A 23852-nucleotide genomic window follows, 5' to 3' on the forward strand; every position below is an offset into this window, starting at 1 on the left:
AAAGTTCCATGCATTGTGATGCATTAGACAGCTCTCTCCCTTCTTCTGAAATAAATACGTCCATAATATATAGCTTGGTGGGAGAGCAGTACCTGTCATTTCATGAGCTGAGAGAACTCCCAGTGTGGCAACTCCTTCCACTGATCCAGAATATCAATTCTTCTGTGATCTAACATCACAGGATGTAGACTTAAGACTTGGAAGGGAAATGCATTAAATGACATTTAGTCCAAACTCCTCATTTTGCAGATGAGAAAACTGAGGTTCAGAAAATGTAAATGACCTCCCCAAGGTCACACATGTAGTAAAGTAGTAGTCAGTTGTGTACTATTTTTTGGTACTTAGTCAAATACGGTGATATCAGAATTCTCTTCTGTACTAAGTCATTCATGTTAAAAATAATTCACCTACATATAACATACACACACGTGTGTGTCAGTTCACTCCACTTCATATTGCACATGAAGCAGAGAAACCTGCATTTGCACCTACAAGGAAATGTTCTGCATAAAATTATTTATATTAGTCAGATTCAACTAAATAAATTTTAAGGCAACATGGTAAACAAAGAAGAAAGAGCACAGATATTAACAGAACCAGGATCTGTATCTGACTCTATGTTTACAAGCTATGTGACTTTGATGAGCTTGATGATTTTAGAAAAACATGGACTTGCATAAAATAAGAGCAAAATGTGCAGAACCAAGAGAATGGTGTATATAGAAAAAGCAATATTGTTTTAAGAACAACTTTGAGCGACTGTCATTTTTACTATTATAAATACCCAAATTAACCACAAAGGACCTATGAAGGAATTTGCTATCTGCACCTAGAGAAAGAACTGGTAGATATAAGTATGTAAAATGATTCAACATACATACATATACACATATGTACACACACACATATATATATGTATAGAAGATTTTATTTTTGTATATGTGTGTCTAATGGTAACCTCTCTAGGGAAGGGGGGATAGAAGAAAAAAAGGGAAAAAAAGGAATTTTCATAACTTTATTATATATTTAAAAGGAACAACAACATGTACACAGTAGATCTGCAGTTTCATGTGCAATCATGTTTTTTATTATGTTATAGAAATGCTTGTTTTATTTTCATAAATAATTTAAAAATAAACAAACAAGTCATTAAACCTCAGTTTCTTCATCTGAGAAAGGAACAAGTAGTTCATCTCTTTGGTCTTTTTCAGGTCTAGATTTTATGGTCTAAGAACAGAACCTCGTCTATGTTCGTCCTCATTATGTTCCTCTTTCTTCTTCTCCCACCTCAGTGTGGAGCCCTTCAGTCACTTAAGGCTTTAAACTCTTCCTGCCTTCTTCAGCCCTCCCTCTAATAAAATAGTTAAGGATGTGATCAAATAATCATTTATACTGCCTAACAGAATGACTCGTTCATACTGAAGTTACAGTACCTAAACGATATCATTTGCATGTCAAATCTCTCATTTCTAAGCAAAAAAAATGAAAAAAAAACAACTTTCCTCTTTCTTATAATGAAATTTTGGGCATTTCCAAGCAATTGGAGAAGTTGTTGGATGGATAGATGGATGAAGGGAGGAAGGGGTGGATTTTTGAATGCTTACTCTGAGACTAGTGAAAGTGCGAGGAACTGCACTAGTACAAGAAAGCAAGATGGTCCCTGACCTCGAAGAGTTTATAGTCTAATGATGGAAGGGAACAAGGAATAAAAGAGAGTTGGAAAGGGGATAAAGATACACACTATGGAGCTATGGAGATAGCTGTCAAGTGGTGTAGAGGCATGATCTGGGAAAAAGATGAGACAAAAGTTCACCTATCAAAGCTCTGCTTTCCAGGGGCAGAGTCCAAAATTTTGGCAGGAAAAAGATGAGGATGGCCAGCATTCAGGCTGCACGAGAACAGGGAGGGAATCAAGGGGTTCCTGGATCCATACAAAGCCTACTGGTCCAGTCTTAAAGGGAAAGTGATTTATAGTGAGTATAGATGTCTGTGAGGGATCTTCTTTGATCCCTCGAATAGGAGGTGCCTAAGGCTAAGTCATGGAAATTGCTAGGACTACAAACTCACATCATAAAATTACATTTAGAATCTCTCTGGGCCTCAGTTTTCTTATTTACAAAATAAGGGATTTGGATTAGATCCTATGGTTGTCCTCTGTCTTCTTTAATCTAACCACTGCCTTCCCCTCCTTCTGCCTCCAGGATTTCCAGATGTGTATCTTATGTTCTCTGATAATTTTTTTAATACTATAAACCTCTCATTGGACATACTGGATCATAGAGTAGCTCTGTGTATGTATGAGAACATGGAGTAGGCAAAGGCATATTCTATGTGTGTATGTTGAATTGGGTATGATATTCCTGCAAAGGAGTACATTAAATGAATTCATGGGAGGCACTGTGATATGGAGGAAGAGGTACGGTATTTACAACCATAAAGCATAATTTCAAATCCTGGCTTTGCTGCTTGCTACCTATGCAATCTTGGGCACTTTTCTTCCCTTTCTCTTCACCCATAAAATGAGGTGACTAGTCAAGATGATTGTATAGGTCCTTCCCAATTTCGAGTTTTATGATCTTCTCATAAAGCACCCATTAATGGTTCTATGAGTACACAATATTAATTTAAGATTAAATAATGTAAAGTTACATTTGTAATATAATAGGTTTTATAAATCTTAAAATACTATGTAAATGTCAAATATTATTGTTATTAAAATTTTCATGTCCACATCTTGTTTTCCCAATTAGTCTAAAAGCTTGTATTTGCATCACTAACTTCACCTCTGATTAGTGAAAAATAACCTTGCTGATTCCCTTGACAGGAGCTGACCACTTGTCTGGTATACTAAAGATGGAATTTACGTTCAGGTAGGGAATGGATCTCTGAGTCCTTTCCAACTATGAGATTCTTTAATACTGTGATTTTGTATAACTGTTTAAAAATGAGTGGAAATATCAAACCTGGTACATTCAGAATCTTCCATCAACCTCCATGGTATTCTTCATCAAAACTTGTTGATAGACTTTTTTTGGGAAGATCTCAACAGGATTTCTCATTAAAATCCTTGTCAAGGCTTTTTAAAATATTTAAGAAAAGACATACTTTTATTCATGTGAAAGCAGACATATTCCACTGTGGGAAAACATTCTGGTTAGGCTAAAACAAGAAGATTCACTTGTAGATACATGAGTGAATAAATATGCATTTGAGTTTCAAGTGTTTAAAATAATTTTTGCATCAACTGATGTGCCTGGACCTTCTAGTGTTAAAAGGAAATCTACACAAGTTTTGTGTGAAATGATGTTGAAAGAAGTAGAACAAAGAGAACAATAATCACAATGAATGACCTCAAAGGAAAACATTAAAAGACATCAAAACTTTGATCAGTGCATGGTCTCCAGAGGACTGGTAATGGTGGTGATGGTCCTGAGAGGTAGAAGACCTCTGGAATAAAATATACATAGTCAGATATAGTCAGCTGTACTTTCCTTGATACAGTGAGGTAGCTAGGTGGCACAATGGATACAGCATAGAACAACCCAAGTTCAAATCCTTCCTCAAACACTTTATTAGTTGTGTGATCCTACTCAAGTCACTTAAATTCTTCCAGCCTCAGTTTCCTCATCTATAAAAATGGGGATAATAATAACACTTAACTCATAGGGTTCTTAAGAAGATCCAGTGTGTTAACATATGTGAAATGCTTTACAAATATTAAAGTGCTATATAAACACTAGTTATTATAACTATTATTATTAACTTTCACTTCTTTGAAAAGAAAGTTCTATTGGGGGGAGGGGAGAGTGTTTGTACTGGGGGGGGGGGAACCTGTCACCTCAAGGCCACATATGACCTTCTGTAATGGTAATGGGAATTCCCTGCCCCACCTTCATAAGCCTAGGGGAATTTGAAGACCTTTACTGCTTTGAAACTAAACTCTGCCCCCTAATAGGCTGAATGTAGTCACATGGACTCTGTGGTGGGAGGAGTTTGCTGAAGGGTGAAACAGAGCCCACAGGAAGCTTGGAGTCAGAGCTAGAGAGATGGTGGGAAAGAGAAGATGCTCAGACAAGGAGTTAGTCAGGTTTGTGAGTAAATATCTTATATTGGTTTGTGGGAAGGCTAAAGGATGCTGTGGCTCTCTGTGTTGTTATGGCTTATGTATACATACATATATATGTATTAAATAATGTAAAGTCATATATATATATATATATACTTACTGTTATATAACTTTATATATATATATACATATATATATACTGTTATATAAAGTTTTTTATATATACTTACTGGCATATATGTGTATGTGTGTATACACATACTTACTGGTTTTAGGATTTGGTTTTCTGGTGTTTGAATAAAAATGCTTTGCTTCTGTCTTTTATATGGAGAGTCTGTCATATTTTTCAATTGAACACCATGCAGGTCTATTTATAATGATCATGGGTGCTGTAAATATTGCATTGGCACTACACCCTCCAGGTCCTTGAATCCTTTGGACTGAGTCCAAGTGTTACAGAACAAATCCTTTTATTAAGGGGATTTGTTATGAGAAGTTTGAATTCAGTCAAAGGGCTGCACTTGAGGACCTAGAGTCCTCATGTGGCCTCGAGGTCGTGGGTTCCCCAACACTATACCAGGGAATGGCAGTTATATTTTTTAAAAATAATTTTTAAAGAAACAAAAAGAAAAACAAATCTCACAATAGCTTATAACCAATGTAACCAATTACACTCTACCTACTTACTTTCCAACCCTGTGCCATCTGGCTTCTGTCTTCATGAATCAACTGAAATTACTCTGTCATTCCATACGTGCCCATATCTCACCCAGCCTGAAAAAACACATAATCCTTCCATCCCCACTATCACCCTATATCTCTTCTGCCCTTTGTCCTAGAAAAGACTATCTACAATAGTCTCCTCTCACTTTCTTCTTAATCCTTTATAATTAAGTTTCCAATCATGTCATTTCACCAGAACTTTTCTCTTCAAAGTTACCACTGACCTCTTACTTACCAAATCCAGTGGCATTTTCTCAGTTCTCATTCTGCTTGACCTCTCTACAGCATTTGAAACTATTGCCCACACTCTCCTCCTTGATACCATCTTCTCCCTAGGTTTTTGGGACACCACTCTATCCTGGTTTTTCCTCCTACCTATCTGACCACTCCTCAGTTTCCTCTGCTGGATTCTATTCCAAAGCACATTCTCTTAATCATAGGTCTCCTTCACAGTTCTGTCCTGGCCCTTCTTCTCCCTCTATATGACTTCACTTGGTGATTTTATCAGTTCCTATGGATTTTAATACTATCTTTATGCTTATGATTCTGAAATCTATCAATCCTGTCCCAACCTCTCTGCTGATCTTCCAATTTCACACCTCCAAGTATCTTTCAAATGTCTTGAACTGATGTACATCTTAAACTCAATATGTTCAAAATAGAACCTAAGAATTCTCCTCAAAATCTCCCCTCAACTTCCCAATTACTGTTAGAGGACAACATCATTCTCCCAGGTCCTCAGGCTCACAACCTAGGTGACTTACTTGACTTCTCATTACCTCTCACAACCTCCATATCGAATCTGTTGCCAATGTTGTCAATTTCACCTTTGTCCATCTCTCAAATACTCCCCATTCTCTCTTCTGATGGTGCCACCACTCTCTAGTGCAGGCCCTCATCACTTCACACTTGGATTACTGTAATAGCCCACTGGCGGGTCTGCTTTCATCAATTGTCTTCCCACTCCAATCCATCTTCCATTTGGCCACCAAAATGATTTTCTTAAAATGCTGTTCTAACCATGTCACCCTTCCCCCACTCAATAAACTCCAGTGGCTCCCAAATTCCTCCAGTATCAAATACAAAATGCTCTAATTAGAATTCAAAGCCCTTCTACTAGCTACTTCCTACCTTTCTAGTCTTGCCGTTGTTCAGTCATGTCCAACTCTTCATGACCCCATCTGGGGTTCTCTTGGCAAAGATATTACAGTGGTTTGCCACTTCCTTCTCCGGTTCATTTTACAGATGAGGAAACTGAGGCAGACAGGGTTAAGTGACTTGCCCAAGCTCACACAGCTAATAAGTTTCTGAGGACAGATGAAACTCAGGAAGATGAGTTTTCCTGACTCCAGACCCAACACTCTATCTACTACACCACCTAGCTGCCCTTTCTTATATCTTACTCCCTATAACATACTCTTCAATCCAGTGATATTGACCTCCTTGTCCACAAACAACACTCCATCTTTCCATTTTCTCTGTCTCCCATGCCTAGAATGCTCTTTCCTCCTCCCTGCCTACAGGCTTCCTTTAAGTTCCAACTAAAATCCCATATTATACAAGAAGTCTTTCCCAGCATCTCTTAATTCTGGTGCCTTCTCTGTTAATTATTTCCTGTTTACCCTGTATATGGCTTGTTTGTACATATTTGTTTCTTTGTTGTCTCCCCATTCGATTGTGAGCTCTTTGAATGCAAGGCTGTCTTTTGCCTCTTTTTGTATCTCCAGAGCTTAGCACAATTACTGACACATCCTAGGCACTCAATAAATGTTTTATTATTGATTATCACAGGTCTCCAATGACGTCCTGATGGCCAAGTCCAGTGGCCTTTTAATAGATTGCATCCTCCAAGATTTTTATGTAGCATATGATACTGCTGACTCCCCATTCCTTGTAGATATGGTCTCCTTCCCCATCTTTGATGATAAAACACTCTCCTGGTTTTTCTGTTACATCTCAAACTCCTGCTCTATTTGACTGATTCTTTTTCCCAATCTATTAATTCTAATATTTCCATGTTCAAAGTTCATGAACTATTTTTAAAATACTCCATTTTATTTTATTATTATCAGTTTTTTTATATTTCTATGTATTTTATTCTGTTGATTTTAAAATGTTATACATAGAAAGGGTTCTAGACATTTCACCAGACTGTCAAAGGGGTCCATGCCATAAGTATATATATGACAGTCAATTCCTGCTGCTTATGAGAACTGACTGTTAAATTTTCAGTGTGAGCATTTACCCCACAGAAATTGGCAAACACTACAAATCAGGGCTTGATTTATTCATTTGTGTGTTGTCTAGACTTAAGAAAGTAATAGAGGACATACTAACAATGCAGATTAAATGAAAATTACGTCCTACATTTTTTGGAAAGCCAGGTATTAAACATTTATCAGCATACCATTGTCCATGAAATATACACAAAAGATTAAGACTATCTGTCCTAAATTATATCCTTTTCTATATATTCTCTCTCTCTCTGCAATCTAATTCCCTCCCAAAGCTTCAACCACCAGCTTTACATAGATTGTTCCCAGATCACTAGTGCTGAGCTATTTTCTCAGCTCCAAACTATATCTCTATCTGCTTATAGGCAGCTAGGTGATGCAGTGGGTACAGTGCTGGGCCTGGAATCTGGAAGACCTGAATTCACATCTGGCCTCAGACACTGACAAACTGTGCGACTCTGGGCAAATCATTTAACCTCTGTTTATTTCATTTTCCTCAACTATGAAATGGGGATAACAACAGCAACAACTTTTGCAAAGCTGTTGTGAGGATTTAATGAGATAATTTTTTTTTGTCTTTTTTAGAGGGGGGGAGGCAGGGCAATTGGGGTTAAGTGACTTGCCCAAGATCACACAGCTAGGGTTAAGTGTCTGAGGCTGGATTTGAAATCAAGTCCTGACTCCAGGGCCAGTGTTCTATTCCCTGTGCCACCTAGCTGCCCCCAAGAGAATATTCTGAAAAGCCTTTAGCAGAGTATCCAGCATATAGTAGGTACTATATAAATGCTTATGCCTCTCCCCTTCCGCTTAAACATAGAATCTTTCCTAAATGGTCTATCAGCAGCTGAAACTTAACATACCCGAAACAAAATTTTGTATCTTTACCCTAAATCTGCTTCTTATATTAACTACATTCTGTTTCTCGGTGACATCACTATTCCAACAGTTTATTTCAGTGTTGTCTATAACTGTTCCATTTCATACACAGTTGATACCAGCTCCTGTCAATCCTACATATACAACACTTCACGCCTGAATTCCTTCCTCTTTACTCCTAGTGACATCAGTCACTGATATGGTTATTAGGCAAAGCACAAAAGTGAAATTATCTCTTCCCTCTAGAAACCTACATTCTAATATAAGATGAGTACACAGAGAAAATATATAAAATGAATAAAAAATTAATTTGGGGAAAGGGGAAATCAGGAAAAACTTTATGAGAAGATAATGCTTGAGATTCAGGTTGCAAGGAAAGCAGGGATTCTGAGGGGTAGTAGTGAGTAAGTGGTGTATTACAGGTGTGAGAGATAAACAATGCAGAGACACAGACAGCAAGTCAGTTGGTATAGCCAGAATACAGAGTAAAAGGAGAGTAATAAAATGTAAGAAGATGACTTAGGGAGCAAGGAGTCACCCTTACATATTAACTGTCCCGTCTGTCCAAGAGCACTACAAATAATGCCATTACACACCACTAAAGAAATGCTTGATTTTTTTTGAAAACACTGTAAAAAGCCTCCAGATTAAGAAACCATAATGATATATGGTTCATGTTACTAATAGGCCAAACTAGTTGAAAAAACATTCTTGCAAAGTGGAAAAAACCTTTAAAAAAAATAAAAGTAAGTGTTAGGGGACAAAACCAATCACTGAATCATTCTTCTCATGAATGCTGCCTGCACCCCCATACCTCCCACCCCACCACCTTAATGTCAACCCTCAAAATGACATTCATGCGTATACATGTCAGTTCCTTCTCCCTGTAGGAACCTTAAAAAAAAAGATGGGAGGTGGCAGAGTCAAGATGGAGGAGTAGAAACAGGACCTCCTCTTGGCTCAAGCTTCCACCTTCCCCAATTCATGTAAAAGAGGACTCTGAACAAACTTTGGAGCTACAGAACCCACAAAATGACACAGAGAAGCTAACCTCCCACTGAGGACAGCCCGGCAGGAATCAGCCAGAGAAGTGCTCCAGGAACCAAGCCCAGACCCCCATGAGCTAGAGGTTTTAGCCCCAGGGCAGGCCTGACCAGCCACCAGCTGAAGGGACTCTAGATCACCAACAGCTGTGACCATGTCCAGAATTATCAGCACATAGATTCGAAGGACAAAGTGAGAGGTCTGTGCAGTGTGAACTTTGGAACCAATAGTTGGGAGAGTGTTAGATTTTTCCCCCAGAGCAAGAAGCCACTGAGGGCTGAAGCACAGCCAGTGCCACTTGGCAGCTTCAGCACCCGGCCTGCAGAGTGTAGGGGGACCAAGCAACCAACCAGTCTGAGGGGTGATCACTCTTGGTTTAACCTGCTTGGATCTGGATTGCAGTCTAGGGTGGAGGTCCTGGGGTGTGTGACCAGCTTGCCAGAGTGTGTGAAGGCCTCAGAGAGGACACCCATCTAATACCTCCGGCAGCTGAGAAAACCCCAGCATTTGGTACAAAGTTCCCCTGTCTGGTAGCAGAGTCCTACTGTGGCAAAAAGCCCAAAAGTCAATTAATTGAGTGGCAACACAACCAGGCAAAGGAAACAAAGCGGACAGAAGATTCCAACATTAGACTCCTATTTGGGGGACAAAAAGGAGCAAAGCATGGAAGAGGAGGAAGACAGTGAAGTCAGAACTCCTGCACCAAAAGCTTCAAAGGAAGCTGGTTACAGGCCATAGAGGACCTTAAGAAGCAGATAAGAGAAGTGGAGGAAAAACTGGAAAGAGAAATGAAAACAATGCAAGAAAATTATGAAAGGAGAGTCAACAGCCTGACTGAGTAAAATAACACCTTAAAAGACAGATTATCTCAAATGGCAAAAGAGGCTCAAAAAGGCAATGAGGAGAGGAATGCCTTAAAAAGCCAAATTTTCCAGGTGGAAAAAAGAATCTCAAAAGCTCATTGAAGAGAATCATTCCCTCAGATTTCGAATGGACCAAAGGGAAGCTAGTGACTTGAGGAGAAATCAAGATGCTGTTAAACAGATCCAAACAAATGAAAGAATAGAAGGCAATGTGAAATATCTCATGGTAAAAACCACTGACCTAGAAAATAGATCCAGGAGAGATAATTTAAAAATTATTGGACTACCTGAAAGCCATGACCAAAGTAAGAACCTAGAAAGCATCCTCCAGGAAGTTCTCAAAGAAAACTGCCCTGATGTTTTAGTACCAGAGGGCAAAAAAGAGGTTGAAAGAATCCACCGATCACCTCCTGAAAAAGATTCCCAAAAGAAAACTCCTAGGAATATTATAGCCAGATTCCAGAATTCCCAGATCAAGGAGAGAATATTACAAGCAGCCAGGAAGAAACAATTTGAATATTGTGGAAACACAGTCAGGATAACCCAGGATCTGGCAGCTTCTACATTGAGGGATCGAAGTACCTGGAATAGGACATTCTGGAAGGCAGAGGAGCTGGGATTAAAACCAAGAATCATCTATGTAGCAAAACTGAGTATCATGTTTCAGGGGAAAATATGGTCATTAAGTGGAATAGAAAACTTTCAGGTATTCTTGAACAAAAAAAAACAGGGTTGAATAGAAAATTTGACATTCAGGTATAAGAAGCAAGAGAAGCATGAGAACGTAAACAGGGAAAAGAAATCATAAGGAACTTATTAAAGTTGAATTGTTTATATTCCTACAAGGAAAAAGGATAATTGTAACTGATAAAACTTTTCTCAGTATGAAAATAGTTGGAGGGAATAGAAATGTATATATATATGCATATATATGTCTATATCGAAGGGTATATGGGCATATGAATACATATGTGAATGTGTATATATAAATGTGTGTGTTTACAAGTATACATAGACAGAGGGTGCAGGATCAATTTAATAGGAAGGGATGATACTTAAAATGTCAAATTAAGAGGTGAGAGAGGAATATAATGAGAGGAGATGGGGAGAGACAGAATGGGGCAAACTATCTCATATAGAAGAGGCAAGGAAAAATGGGTACAATGGAGGGGAAGAACAGGAAGGCATAAGGGAATGGGTCAACCTTATACTCCTTGAATTTGGCTCAGGGAGGGAATGACATACACACTAAATAGGGTACCTCACCCTACAGGAGAGGGGAGATGATGGAAGGGATGGCAGGCTGGTGGGGAGGGAAGTTGGAAGCACACACTTTTGAAAAGGGACAGGACCAAAGTAGAGAATAGATTAAGTGGGAGATGGGATAGGAGGGAGGGAAATATAATCAGTCTTCTACAATATATCTACTATGGTAATGTCTTGCATTAGCTACACATGTACAATCTATATTGAATTGCTTATCTTCCCAGTAAGGGTGGGTGACAAGGGAGGAAGGGAATAAATCTGGAATTCAAAGTTTTAAAACCAAATGTTTAAAAATATATATACACTATTATTAATACTATTTTACATGTAATTGAGAAATAAGAAGAGGGGATATACTGCGGGACCGCTATTTTGGGGAGGTGGGTAGGGAAAAAAATGGGAAGAAAATTTGTAACCCAAAATCTGGTGGAAATGAAGTAAACCAGAAGTTAATAAAGCATTTGGGGGAAAAAAAAGAAAGTTAAGGGGATGGGGGAGGATATAAGAGAGAGCAGATTAGGGGAAGGGGTATTCAGTAGGCTCGATACCCTGGGGTGGGGATAGGGAAAATATGAGGAGAAAATTTGTAATTCAAAATCGTGCGGAAATGAATGCTGAAAACTACAAATAAATAAAGATTAAAAAAAAGATGGGATTTGGGGAAGGAAATTTAAAAATAAATATTAGACAAAGTTATAATTAAGATGTAATCTGCCTATATCCAACCAAACCAAGTTATTGTTATACTTGGGAATTGGCCCAGGGATCTTTTTTGTTCCTTGAATATTTTAGGTTATGATCCACAATGAAAAAACTCTATGGGGCACGAAGGGGCTGTGGCACTAATAGTTGCCACACTCCAAATTTAATACATCTAATGTTCAAGATATCCAGAGATTGAGAGGTCAAACCTCTTTTAGTACAGTGGCTTTGGGGAAGAGTAAGAAGGAACCTAAAAGAAGCTTTGCAAAAGTCACAGGAGAAGAATGGAATGGAGAGCTAAGTAGTTCTACTTCCTTCCAGACCTAAGCACAGATATACAAATCCATAAAGCAGTTGTTTTACATAAAAATAATTCACCTATACTTGTCCTAACATGCTATTTTCTAAATCATCAAAGTTGATTTTATGACCAGATTTCAAATAGAAAAGTATAAGATGTTATAAAAAATAATGATTATTAAACAGTTATTAAAACGCTTTGCTTAAGGTTCCCAATCTGTAAAATAAGGGAGCTGGACTAGCCTTAGCAGGATAGCCCACTACAACCTGCCCAACAAGTAGGTCATCCAGACTCCACTAAAAGATTTCCAATAATTAGAGGGCCTCATGAGTTCTCAAAGGAGAATATTTTAATTTATGGCAGTTCTATTACTTTATTGTGTTGTGCCTGGTTTTCCCCCCCATCTCCTCCTACCTCAATGAAGAGAGCAGACTGCCAGGTCAGCTCCACCCTCCCCCACTGGGTCTCCACCCTTTCCCAGTCAGCTCACCTGCATAGAAGTGGGCGGGCTTCTGGGTCAGGTACAGGAGTTTCTAGGTGTGTACTGACCAATCACTGCTTACATAATACCTGGCTGTTAGCATGTGGACTCCCTTTATAACCTGAGGTTTTACCCTAGATCAGGGCTGTTGCTGCTTGAGTTCTATTGCTGTACCTGGGACATGGGGTGGTGCCAGCTCAGCCCGCCATGTGGCCTGATCAGCCAACATGGCATTTTAATAAAAGGTCCATTCTAAAATTATTACTTGGGTCTTGCTCATGTTAATCAAGGTACGCAAACTTGGAGGTCCTACCGAGATTTAGACAGCATTCTGTGTTGATGTCTAAGGCCCAAGATCCTCGGCCTCAGGGGATAGAGGCCACTCAGCCTTGACTTCCTTGAGCAGCCAGCATCTGAAATTTTTCAGAGCTCAGAACTCAAGGGTGAGAAAGTCCAGACCATCCCCTGACATCGATCAGATCACATTTCAGCTCTTTGGACCCAGATCTCTGTGTCAGCCTCTGGAGGTGAGTGGTTATCTGTCTGTTGTGTTTGTGTGCTTGCCTTTCGGTTTGTCTGTCTGTAACTAACAACTTCTGTCTTAAAAAAAAAATAGCCAGGGCCAGCTTTCTCCTTGTCTCCCCTTTGGAGAAAGAGAGATAAGAAAAGGGGAGGAGTGGAGAGAAAGCAGCCCCGGGGACTTCATGGTGAGCCAGCGAGATTTTGCCGAATAGAAGGAGCTCTTGGCCTTGGGGGTAGGCATCTGCTCGCCCAGATTCCTAGGGGGGCTAGTCCCTGATGAAGTTCCAGGGCCCCAGGTCTCAGCTCCTCATTTGCAGGACCTCAAAATAGGGGTTAATCTGTTCCATTCTGTTGAGATTTGAGGGCTAGATGTAGCTGAAGTACTCCAGTACCTCAGTCTCCAAGCAAACTCAGGATACTGGGATTTTGCTTGTAATTGGCTCCAGCTGGTACTGTTGAATTTTGTCTGTCTTTCTATGTGTCCTATCCATATTGGGATGGTAGAGTTTTGTTTGGAACTCCTTAGCTCCTCCATGAGGAGCTGGGCTGGGGCGCCCACATGGCTTGTCAGCGTGGGCGGTGGCTGGGGGGGAGAGGCTGGCCAGCCTGGCTCCCGGGTCAGGCCAAGGGCAGGACTGACCTACCCCCACCCTGTGCTGCCTCTGGCTAGAGGGGGAGAAGGTGAAGTCCCCTGCCCCTAGCCCTCAGCCACTGCTTGTGGGGGTGGGGTGGGGAAGAGGAAGAAGTTCTCTACCCACTGAAGTGGAAAGGGGGATGGGGTTGGGACCTGCACAGCCCCTCCCTTGGGAGGAAATTGGGCAGTTGGAAAATTTCTCTGGGAGACTTCAAGGGTGGGGAGAGGCGGGGCCTTCCCTAGACTGAGACTCTCCAGAGTCCTCCTCATGAGCATTGGGGGAAGTGGGGAGGTAGGCCCCTCTTTGGGAATCCCTCCCTCCGATCACAGAAGCAGGCAGCCTAGATCTCCTGCCTGACCAATTAAGGCCAATTAAGTCTGGAGCTTTGAGATTGGCAGATTTAAAGCTCTCACTTTCAAAAGGTCCACCAAAATTCTCCCTGTTGTTGTAATATTTTGAAATTTTTAATTTGTGAAATTTAAATTTTCTTTATGGTCTGGGTCAGCCTGGAATTATAATTAAAGTTAGAAAAACAAACAAACAAAATATCTTCACAAATTCTAAGAATTAATCATTAAGAAACTGGAAATAGGATATTGGGATTGCTTTAAAAAAACAGATAAAAAAAGCTTTTTTGCTATCTCAGCTTGACGTCCCTTGAATTTGTAAAGGAAAATTAATAGCATTTGTGAAACACTTGTGATCAGAATTGTATAGTGATTATAAAATATAATGACTGGCATATGTTGGTATCTCTCTAAATTTGAATCCATGCCAGAATTGATAAGGTCAATTATTGTATTAAGTCATTTGATGTCATTTGATATTCATTTTTATTTTGATGCCATCTTTCTGAGATTGTATTGTGTTTCTAAAAGTCTATTTAGTTAAGTGAACTTAAGAAACATTTTTGAAGTAGGAGTAGTATTAACAGCTATTTTTTTTATCTGAATTTTGTATTGCATGTGTATTGGGTTTTTATGTTATAAAATCTGTTCATTTAAATTGTATTTGGGTTACAAACAGGCAATAATAATGCTGATATTTCATTTAAAATTTTGGCTATTATGAAAATGTATACAGTGGTTTAAAGTATGGAGTTATAATTTATTTCCTGTGTAAAGTGGTTTGGAATGAATTTACCTAACATGATCAATGGGATAGAAGCAAGTTTTAAATACATAATGTTTGGGACACTGTACATTTCTAAATTATGTAATTTGGAAAAATTATGAACTCTGATGTTAAAAACTATTTTCTTCCAGGTAGCACAGCGAGTAAGAGCACCGGCTCCAGCGTCGGGATGACCTGGAGATGGAATCCCAGGCTCAGACACTTAGCACCCATCCAGAAACACCTGGCTGTGTAACCTTGAGCAAGTTACTTAACCCCAATTGCTTAGGGGTGGCCAGGTGGCTGGGCTCCAGTGTCAGGATGACCTGGGGCTCAAATCTGGGCTCAGATACTCAGCACCACACCCAGAAATAACTGGCCATGTAACCTTGATCAAGTTACTTAACCCTGATTGCTTTAAAAAAAAAACAACTATTTTTCTTATTACTATTCTGAAGCTGTTGAGTCATCTAAGGATATAGATGTATGTGTTGACTTGGATGTATGTGAATATATAATGTCTTGGGAAATTTATATTAGGAGCATTTTTACACCAAATTAGTTTTGGGAAATTCCCATATTTGAAGGCTTATTTTATGATTATGATTATTATTATTTTAGAAAGTCTGAAATTGGGTGGTAATTAAATTTGAATTAATAATTAGCCCAGCATATTTTAAACTGATCTGAAATGTGACAATGAATGGAGAACTGTATGTGTGTGTGTGTGTGTGTGTGTGTGTGTAAATTTGTGGATAATATTTCGTTTTTGAAGGCCAAGGGTATTAGAACTCAGAAATGTATGGTTATATGATCAAAAAGGTATATATTGTTAATTTGATATTTAAGAAATTGATTTACTCTATGGTCCCCACAGAGTTTTATATATCTTAGTTTACTGTCCAGTAGGGGTGTGGTGGAGGAATCCACACCAAAACCCCAATTTATGGGACTAATATAATTGTAAAGGTGCTTGGCACAGTGCTTGGTATTTAAAAAAATCTATTTGAATGTGAACTGTGTAAGCTAAAGTTAACTGCTTTATGTTTGTCAACCTCAAGTGAAACCTTTCTTAGGTGTGAGGTTTGTGCCAATGGTTATGGGATGAACGATTTTCTGTGCAAAGCAATTTGGAAATTACCAAATTAAGATCACCAGATTGGTAATTATATGATTTTGGTTTAAGGTTTAAATTTAGGTACATCATAATTCTTTATGATATTGTTACTGGTAAACATTTGTATTACATATGTTATAATAGAAAGAGTTTCTCATACTCCAAATGCTGTTAAATTAAGAATTATAGTGTCAGAGGAACAAGAAAATGATGGTGAATGAATGACCATGTCAGAGTATCAGTTATGATATTCTGAAATGTAATTTAAGAAATCATACACTTTTAAGTTTTTCTTTTGTTTTATAGGAAGTTTCAATTTATAAATCAAGTATTTACAATAGCATGCTTGGGAAAAACTGCTTATTGGTAAATATGTGAAGAAAAGACCCTGTGAATCCCCTTCTAAATTAGAATATGGAAAAGAGGGCTTAGGTGTCCCTGAAAACAATTTGTGGGCAAGGTCCTAAACTCCCCCCCCCCAAAAAAAGGGGGGGAGGGAGGTTGGGGCTTGTCTTAGTTATGAAGCACCTTATTTTTATACCAGAACAAGTTTAATTATGCAAAGCCTTTTAAGATTTCTGGTCATTTTATCAATTATGTATAGATTTTGTAATATTCAAACTTACTGTGAATTTTCTGAAGTTTCTAGATGGGACCCTGGGATTTGGGATCAAATTAAGAATGGAATCTCTACATTTGTGAGACCTGGTAAATCTTTACTGGATTGCAGCCCATAAAAATGCTCTACACTGTGATTGGTGAAATTTGCTGTTCAAGTGATTTTTTTCCTTCTTTAGCAAATTTCCTATGATCAGAGCATGGAGTCAGTAAAAGATGTGTTTTTTTGTTAGCTTAGTGGAAAATCTAATATTATTTCTCATCTAGAATTAGAACATATGCAGAAAGTTATACAAAATGCTTAGGATCATTTTAACAGTTTTCAACTAACTTTCTTCGTCAAGGTTTAATGAGATTACAAAAGCAGAAGAGATCTGGCTGTTTTGATCTGAATTTGTAGTTATTTCATGCTCTAAGCAAAAGTTAACATTTGTAACTGAATGTATGTTAAAGATTCAATTTCTGAATTATCTCTTTCTTCCAGAGTGAATATAATCTGAGGATAAACAAACTTCGGGAAACAAGGATGTATGTTTACACTTGTGAGGTTCAAGTCAGCAACCACTATTGTTTAAGGCAGTATAGTTATGTAGTGAAAGAATAATAACTTATGAAGTATCTTGTTTATGTAATTTATAGAAATATGGAGGAAACTGAAATAGTCTGAGTAACGGATTATATTAACCCATCCTCACACTCTGGTCACTTTCCTCCTACTCCTTTTTGGCCCTTGTTTAATCTCTTTGCCAGATTTGTTTCTTCTAGGATAAGCACCCTTCACTTGCAGATGTCATCTCAGGCTGAGTACCCACTGACCCAAGACCATGGCCCATCACCCCCCTGGACCTGGCTTCAGCCACGTTTTAGCCACTGGCTACAGACCCAGCCCCCTATGAAACAGAGACAGATCTACCCAAATGATTTTGGGTCCCAGCTGCTTAAGGGGGAATGATCGGGTGCTTGGAATGATGGGGTACTTGGGTGCCTGATATTTAGTTTAATCAGAGTTACTTTAGTTGAGAGAAAAGAAAGATACCAAAGTCTATTTATGAAAAGCTGAACAAAGCAGATAAGAAGGTTAGGGGACAAATGGGGTTCATCCAGACTCTCCTGTTTCCAGATAGTTGATATCAGTTTTACAAGTATGTTGAGAGAGCATGAGGAAGTTTTGGGAAGGCAGAAAGATTTGTAACTTGAGTTTGTAATTAATAGCTCAATCAAATTTTAGATGGCCCTATCTGAAGGACACTACTCCTCATTTATTTGCTATTTAATAATTTGAGGAACTGTAAATTTTACTATTTCTCTAAGCCTTGATTACAGGAGTCATCATTAAAGTCAATAATGGGATGGCAGAGGCTGTAGGCTTCTAACTGTTCAAGGTGGATGTCTGTGCTTGGAAAAGTTTGGGGACAACCTTGGACACTGCCCAGGTAGGATCTCTCTAACTTTATTTCCCAATTGTGCCTTTTCTTTCTGAAAAGGAAACCTCCCACCTATTTATTCTTAAGCCTTGCTTTCAGCACCTGGTTGTTTTCTGAATGACTAGTGGAGATGACTCATACCTGGAATCAAACAAGGCTAAAGAAGTTTTCCTTCTGGCAAGGTTTATGACATTGTCCCTCTTTTTATTCTATAGCACATTCACTGAGAAGTAATATTCAGGGCCAAATAAATGAATAAATGTAGAGATAACATCCTTCAAAGAAGGAGATGATTAGTAATAAGGCAAAAAGTAATGAAATAGATGCCTGATTGACCAGGATAGTGAGGTTTGAGGAGAACAACAGGACCAGACTAGATGACACCTGGGATTAAATACAGATGCAAAAAAATTGGCTTTAAAAACTTCCTATTATGTAAATTCATGATTTGAGCATGCTTGGGAATAAGATCAGAGGTATGGATTTTTAAATTTAGCACAGGATTGGATAAGATAGTGGTAAGGGTGAAGCTAATGTTACTTTGTTAATGCATCTGTCTGATAATTTTACAAAGGGCAGATGAAATCAATTTTTAAAAAAAGGATGTTTGTATTTTAAAGGATTCCTATACCAGATACAGGATTTAGGAAAGGTAGAAATAACAAAGAATAAATAAACTGAAAATTCTCTGTAGTTTCAAAATATGAAACTAATCTTAAATAATTGTAGTAATTTATATTAGGTCAAAATTATCTGGTCACCTCTAGATCTGAACTGGAAAAGCAGAACTTCTTTTTAAATTCTGTAACACATGAGGCATCTGAGATTTAAAAGTGTTGCTTAAATGAAATATGTCACTGGGATACAAGTAATTGTGTGTTAATTATGATTCTTGTATAGTTTATGTAAGTTTTCTTGGTTATCTTGGTGACATATGATTGTGTACCTGACTTAATATAATCATGTCATTTTGTAAAATTGTGAGAAATATCTCATTGTATTAACTGAGCCTAGCCCTGTGTGGCTAAGAAAACTGAACTATTTGTTTGAACCTAGTCTTGCATGGATAGAAAACTGGACCTTTATATATAAAATCGTGTTTCTGGGAGCTCTTGTATTGTACATTTGAACTCTAGTCATCTAAGGATTATCCCCTGAGCCTTGGAATCTGAAAAAGACATCAGATGTAGACAGCTTTCCCAAGAATGCAGATCTGACCTCTATTGGGACAGCTTCTTTCCTGGAGAAATTCAAGAGGACTGATGGAAAAATGTGGCCCCCTCCTCTTCCTTGTGACTATGGCCTTGATTATAGGAAGTCCCTATTAATTGTTAAATTGCTAATTGTTATGAATCACCACTACCAGCCCTTGGGAACAGAGCTGACTGTCCTATACAATTCGGCCTGGCAGTGTCAAGGGTTTGACACACCCACAAAAGAAGTGGAGAATGTTGTGCCTGGTTTTCCCCCCATGCCCCCTACCTCAAGGAAGTGAGCAGACTGCCAGGTCAGCTCTGCTCTTCCCCATTGGGTCTCCACCCTTTCCCAGTTAGCTCACTAGCATAGAAGTGGGCGGGCTTCTGGGTCAGGTGTGTACTGACCAATCACTGCTTACATAATACCTGGCTGTTGGTGCGCGGGCCCCCTTTATAAACTGAGGTTTTACCCCTGATCAAGGCTGTTGCTGTTGCTGCTGAAGTTCCATTGCTGTACCTGGGACATGGGGTGGTGCCGGCTCAGCCCGCCATGTGGCCTGATCAGCCAACATGGTGTTTTAATAAAAGGTCCATTCTAAAATTATTGCTTAGGTCTTGCTTGCATTAATCAAGGTACAGCAACTGTATCAAGTTAAAATCTGACTCCCAATTTCATAAGACCATAGATTTGGAGCTGGGAAAAAACTTAAGAGGTCATCCAGGCAAGCATACTTGTTTAAAAATGAAGGAATCAATGTCCAAATAAACAAAGGGATCTGCCTAGCATCACAAAATGAATACAAATACTACGAAGTTTTGAACTTGTACTACAAGATTTGAACCCTCTGCCTCCAAGCAGCAATCGTTTTTCTGTACCCCACTACTGCCTTTAGTTCTGGTCTCTTGAGGCAAGTAGAACAAGTTTAATCTTTCTCCTACATGTACCTTCATACCTTTCTTTTCTCCCTCTCCCTAATATCTCTCTCTCCTTATTTTTGTTCTCTTTCTATTCCATTCTTTCAGATTTCTCCTATTCCCAAAGACCCCCACAAATATCACTTATCCTGTAGCACTCAAAGCCTGAGGTGGATGATGAAAGATTAAAAATTACTTTTTTTAACCTGAGAAAGAAATTAGTCATTTTTTTAAATAAGAAAACTATTTTCTTTTAAAAAAAAATGATATCCTATTATATGTAGTAAATAACTATAGAACAGGTTTAAAGCTACATCCCCTAGCCTGCATTAGTCTCTATTTAGTGCATGTGGTTGACCTTTTAGCAGAGAACCTAATTATTTGTAAATTGGTGGGTTGACACAGGAAATTTAAGCTGAAAGCTGAAGCACCCTCATTTGTGATGATGTTCCGCAAGAGAAAGATTAAAATCTTGCATTTGTATAAGCCTTTGTTTCTTTATCTCAGAGACCAAGCAGATAATAGGATTCAAATGCATTCTTCTCTACCTTCTAAATGCAGTAGTTTACATATATGTATACATACATATACACACAAATATATGTGTATTTCATTTTCAAAGTTACTATAAGGATCTAAAGTACAAGATATATTTCTAGCTTTTAACAAGTAAAAACCAAAGCAGTTTTCATCTAGGTAGACTTCAGTATTTCATATATTTAAAATTTTATTTTACATTTTATTCAGTCAAGATTTTTTATCCCAAATACATGCATTTTTAAAAGTTGTTTTCTTTTATCTACAAAGGATGGTGCAAAGTTCCTGAAAGTTTACTTTTAGAATTCAAGGAAAGGAGTTGAGATTCTCTAATTTACATCTATTTGTATATACACATGCATATAAACATGTGTAAATACAGTAGCTCTTTTTTAAAAAAAAAGTTTTAAAATTTCTTTAACTCAGAATTCCTTTATTTTGCTTTTTTTTAATTGATGCCATTTGTCTTCACATAATATTGCTTTCTGAATATATTGCTCTCTTCTCTTCTAGAGGAAGTTGAAGGGATGAAAAAATAAAGTTCAGGAAATCAACCCCATCTTAAAACACATACAATATCCCACACTCACAGTACCACCCCCACCTTTCTCACCCCCAAGTCTACAAATAAAGGAGGAAAGTACATGTTCTCAGTTCTTATTGGAGTCTAAGCTTGGTTATTATAATTACACAGCATTCAGGGTTTTTTTCTGTTTACATTTCTGTAGTCATTGTGAATAGTTTTCCAGGTCTTCACTGTCCATCAATTCATAGACGTCTCTCATGCCTTTACTGAAATATTCCATTACACTTACAAAATATTCTATTGCATTTACATTCTATCAGTGCCACTGCTCAATCAAGGGGTGCCTACTTTGTTTCTAGTTCTTTGCCACCACAAAAGGTACTGCTATGTATGTTTTGGCATATGTTAGACCTTTCTTTCCTTGTTCTTCCTAGGGCATATGTTTAATAGTGGGATCTCTAAATCAAAAAGTATGGACATTTTAGTCATTTTTAAACATATTTCCAAAATGCAGAATGGTTGAACCAATCCAATGATTGAACAGCTCCAACAATATATATTTTCCCCTCGAATCTTCAAAAGATGATTTCATCAATTTACTGTAAAAACATCCACATTGACAGTAATTGACTTATTAATGGGTTTTAAAATACCAAGAATATGAAGTAGGCCCTGTTTACTTTCTTTGAATCACAGCACTGGAAGTCAACTACCAGAAGAATTCAATCATGTTGGATTAGGGTAGCTGTGATTTTTTCTTGGAGGCTTCCTGTACATACTTTTGATAATAGGTCATGAGGGTTCAGGGATAGATTGACAAACAGCATAAATCAGGGCCACAAGGCCTCCTCTCTTCACATGTACTCTGATTTCTATGCCAGCAAAACATTCTTTGCCTTGTAAAAGGACAAGGTCCAGAGGCTTGTACAATAAGGTAGGAGGTTCAATTAGCTAGCGTGGTCAACCATTCACTTTGATCAGCCCATTGCCTCTCACAGAAGACAGTGGCAGTTTTCTTTCACCTGAAAACCTGGATAAACCAAAGCAGACCTTAGGACAGCAAAATGCTAGTGAACAGCATGAGCCCATGCTGGAGGCAGAGGCAGTTGCAAAGGGAACTCAGGTTGATGACAGAAGCTTCTCACCCACCTAATACTAAGGCATGAAAGAAGCTCCAGCAAAGTATTAACATTCTTGTTTTCCTATAGCCTCTACAAAGGTGGAGATGTCCATTTTTGTCATCTTTGACAATTTGCTGGGTGTTAATGAAACTTCAGATTTGTTTTAATGAGCTTTAATGAGAACATATTTTCACTATTAATGATTTACATATCTTCTTTAGAAAACTGTTTATAGCAGGCAGCTAGGTGGCACAGTGAGTAAAGTGCTGGCCCTGGAGTCAGGAGACCCGAGTTCGGTGCCAGCCTCAGATACTTAACACCCACACAAAAAAAACTAGCCGTGTAATCTTGGGCAAGTTACTTAACCCCAACTGCCCTCCAAAAGGCAAAAACACACACACACACACACACACACACAAAAACTTTATATCCTTTGATTATTTATGTGTTGGAGAATGGTTCTTGGACTTATAATACATAGGGATGTATTATATGTTATTCACATTTCTGTCTTGGATATGGATACTTATCCTAGATAATTAATGCAATGATTTTTTTTTCAGTTTGCCTTCTTATCCTAGCTTCGCTGATTTTGTTCTTATAAAAGCTTTCAATTTCATGTATTTGATAGTGATCTGTGTTATTTGTTTAATTAAGAATTGTCCAATTAGCCATAGTATGAGAGGTATTTCAACCTGTGTCTATCAAATTAAATATCCATTTGGAATTTATTATAGTGTATGGTATGAGGTAGTGGCCTAACCCTAATTTCTGTCAAAATGCTTTTTTTTAGTTTTCCAAAGAGTCTTTGTCAAACATGGAGCTTTTCCCCACTTAATTTATGTTATTGAGTTTTAAATTTTTTTATTTCTCATTCATGCTTCTGTAGTCCAATCTGCTTTTCTACATTTTTAACCACTATCAAGTAGCATTGATGATTGCTGCTTTATAAAATAATTTGAGTTCCCCCTTTATTCTTACTAAGAGCTCTTATACCATCTTCTCTTTTTTCTTCTGTGACTCACTCAGAAATATCAATTCATGAACAAAGCAGTATTCTGTGGTGGGAGTCATTCCATGCCCTGAGTCATGAAGCCCAACCTTACCCCCTGTAATGTAATCATGATTACACACCATTCCAAAGGTCAACTTCTATGTCTCTCCTACCATCCAAAATTCTGTACCCTTTTTTTTGGTGTTCAGCCATTTTTTAGTCATGACCAATTCTTCATGATCCCATTTCAGGTTTTCTTGGCAAAGATACTAAAGTGGTTTGACATTTTCTTCTCCAGCAAACAAGGTTAAGTGACTTGCCCAGGGTCACACAGCTAGTAAATGTCTGTGGCCAGATTTCAACTCAAAAAGATAAGTCTTCCTGAATCCACAATGGGTACTCTATCCACCATGCCCTAGATGCCCCTCTCCTAGAAGGGGATAGAGTTCTGCTAAGTACAACCATCCATACAGAAATAGGAACCCTAAATGTGAAAATGTTAGCATGAACATGACAAAGAAGAAGGTGAAGCAAAAGAAGACTAAAAAGGAATGGTCAGACAGAGAGTATAGGGACAT

At 38.2% G+C, this 23852-nt stretch overlaps 1 protein-coding gene and 1 long non-coding RNA gene across 2 annotated transcripts in view; one reads left to right on the forward strand and one right to left on the reverse strand.

Annotated features, from left to right (window-relative positions):
* Nucleotides 1-23852, reverse strand: part of PRKCH (protein kinase C eta) — a 335555-nt gene that overhangs the window by 229157 nt on the left and 82546 nt on the right. The window lies entirely within an intron of this gene.
* Nucleotides 11792-22688, forward strand: LOC138164336 (uncharacterized). The gene is made up of 2 exons (XR_011169030.1): nt 11792-13083; nt 14979-22688. It is a non-coding gene; the product is annotated as an uncharacterized lncRNA (long non-coding RNA).

This window comes from Petaurus breviceps, unplaced genomic scaffold (assembly GCF_028583685.1).
Source record: "Petaurus breviceps papuanus isolate PSGF00001 unplaced genomic scaffold, PetGlider_PUasm1.0 189, whole genome shotgun sequence".
Taxonomy (NCBI): Eukaryota; Metazoa; Chordata; class Mammalia; order Diprotodontia; family Petauridae; genus Petaurus; species Petaurus breviceps.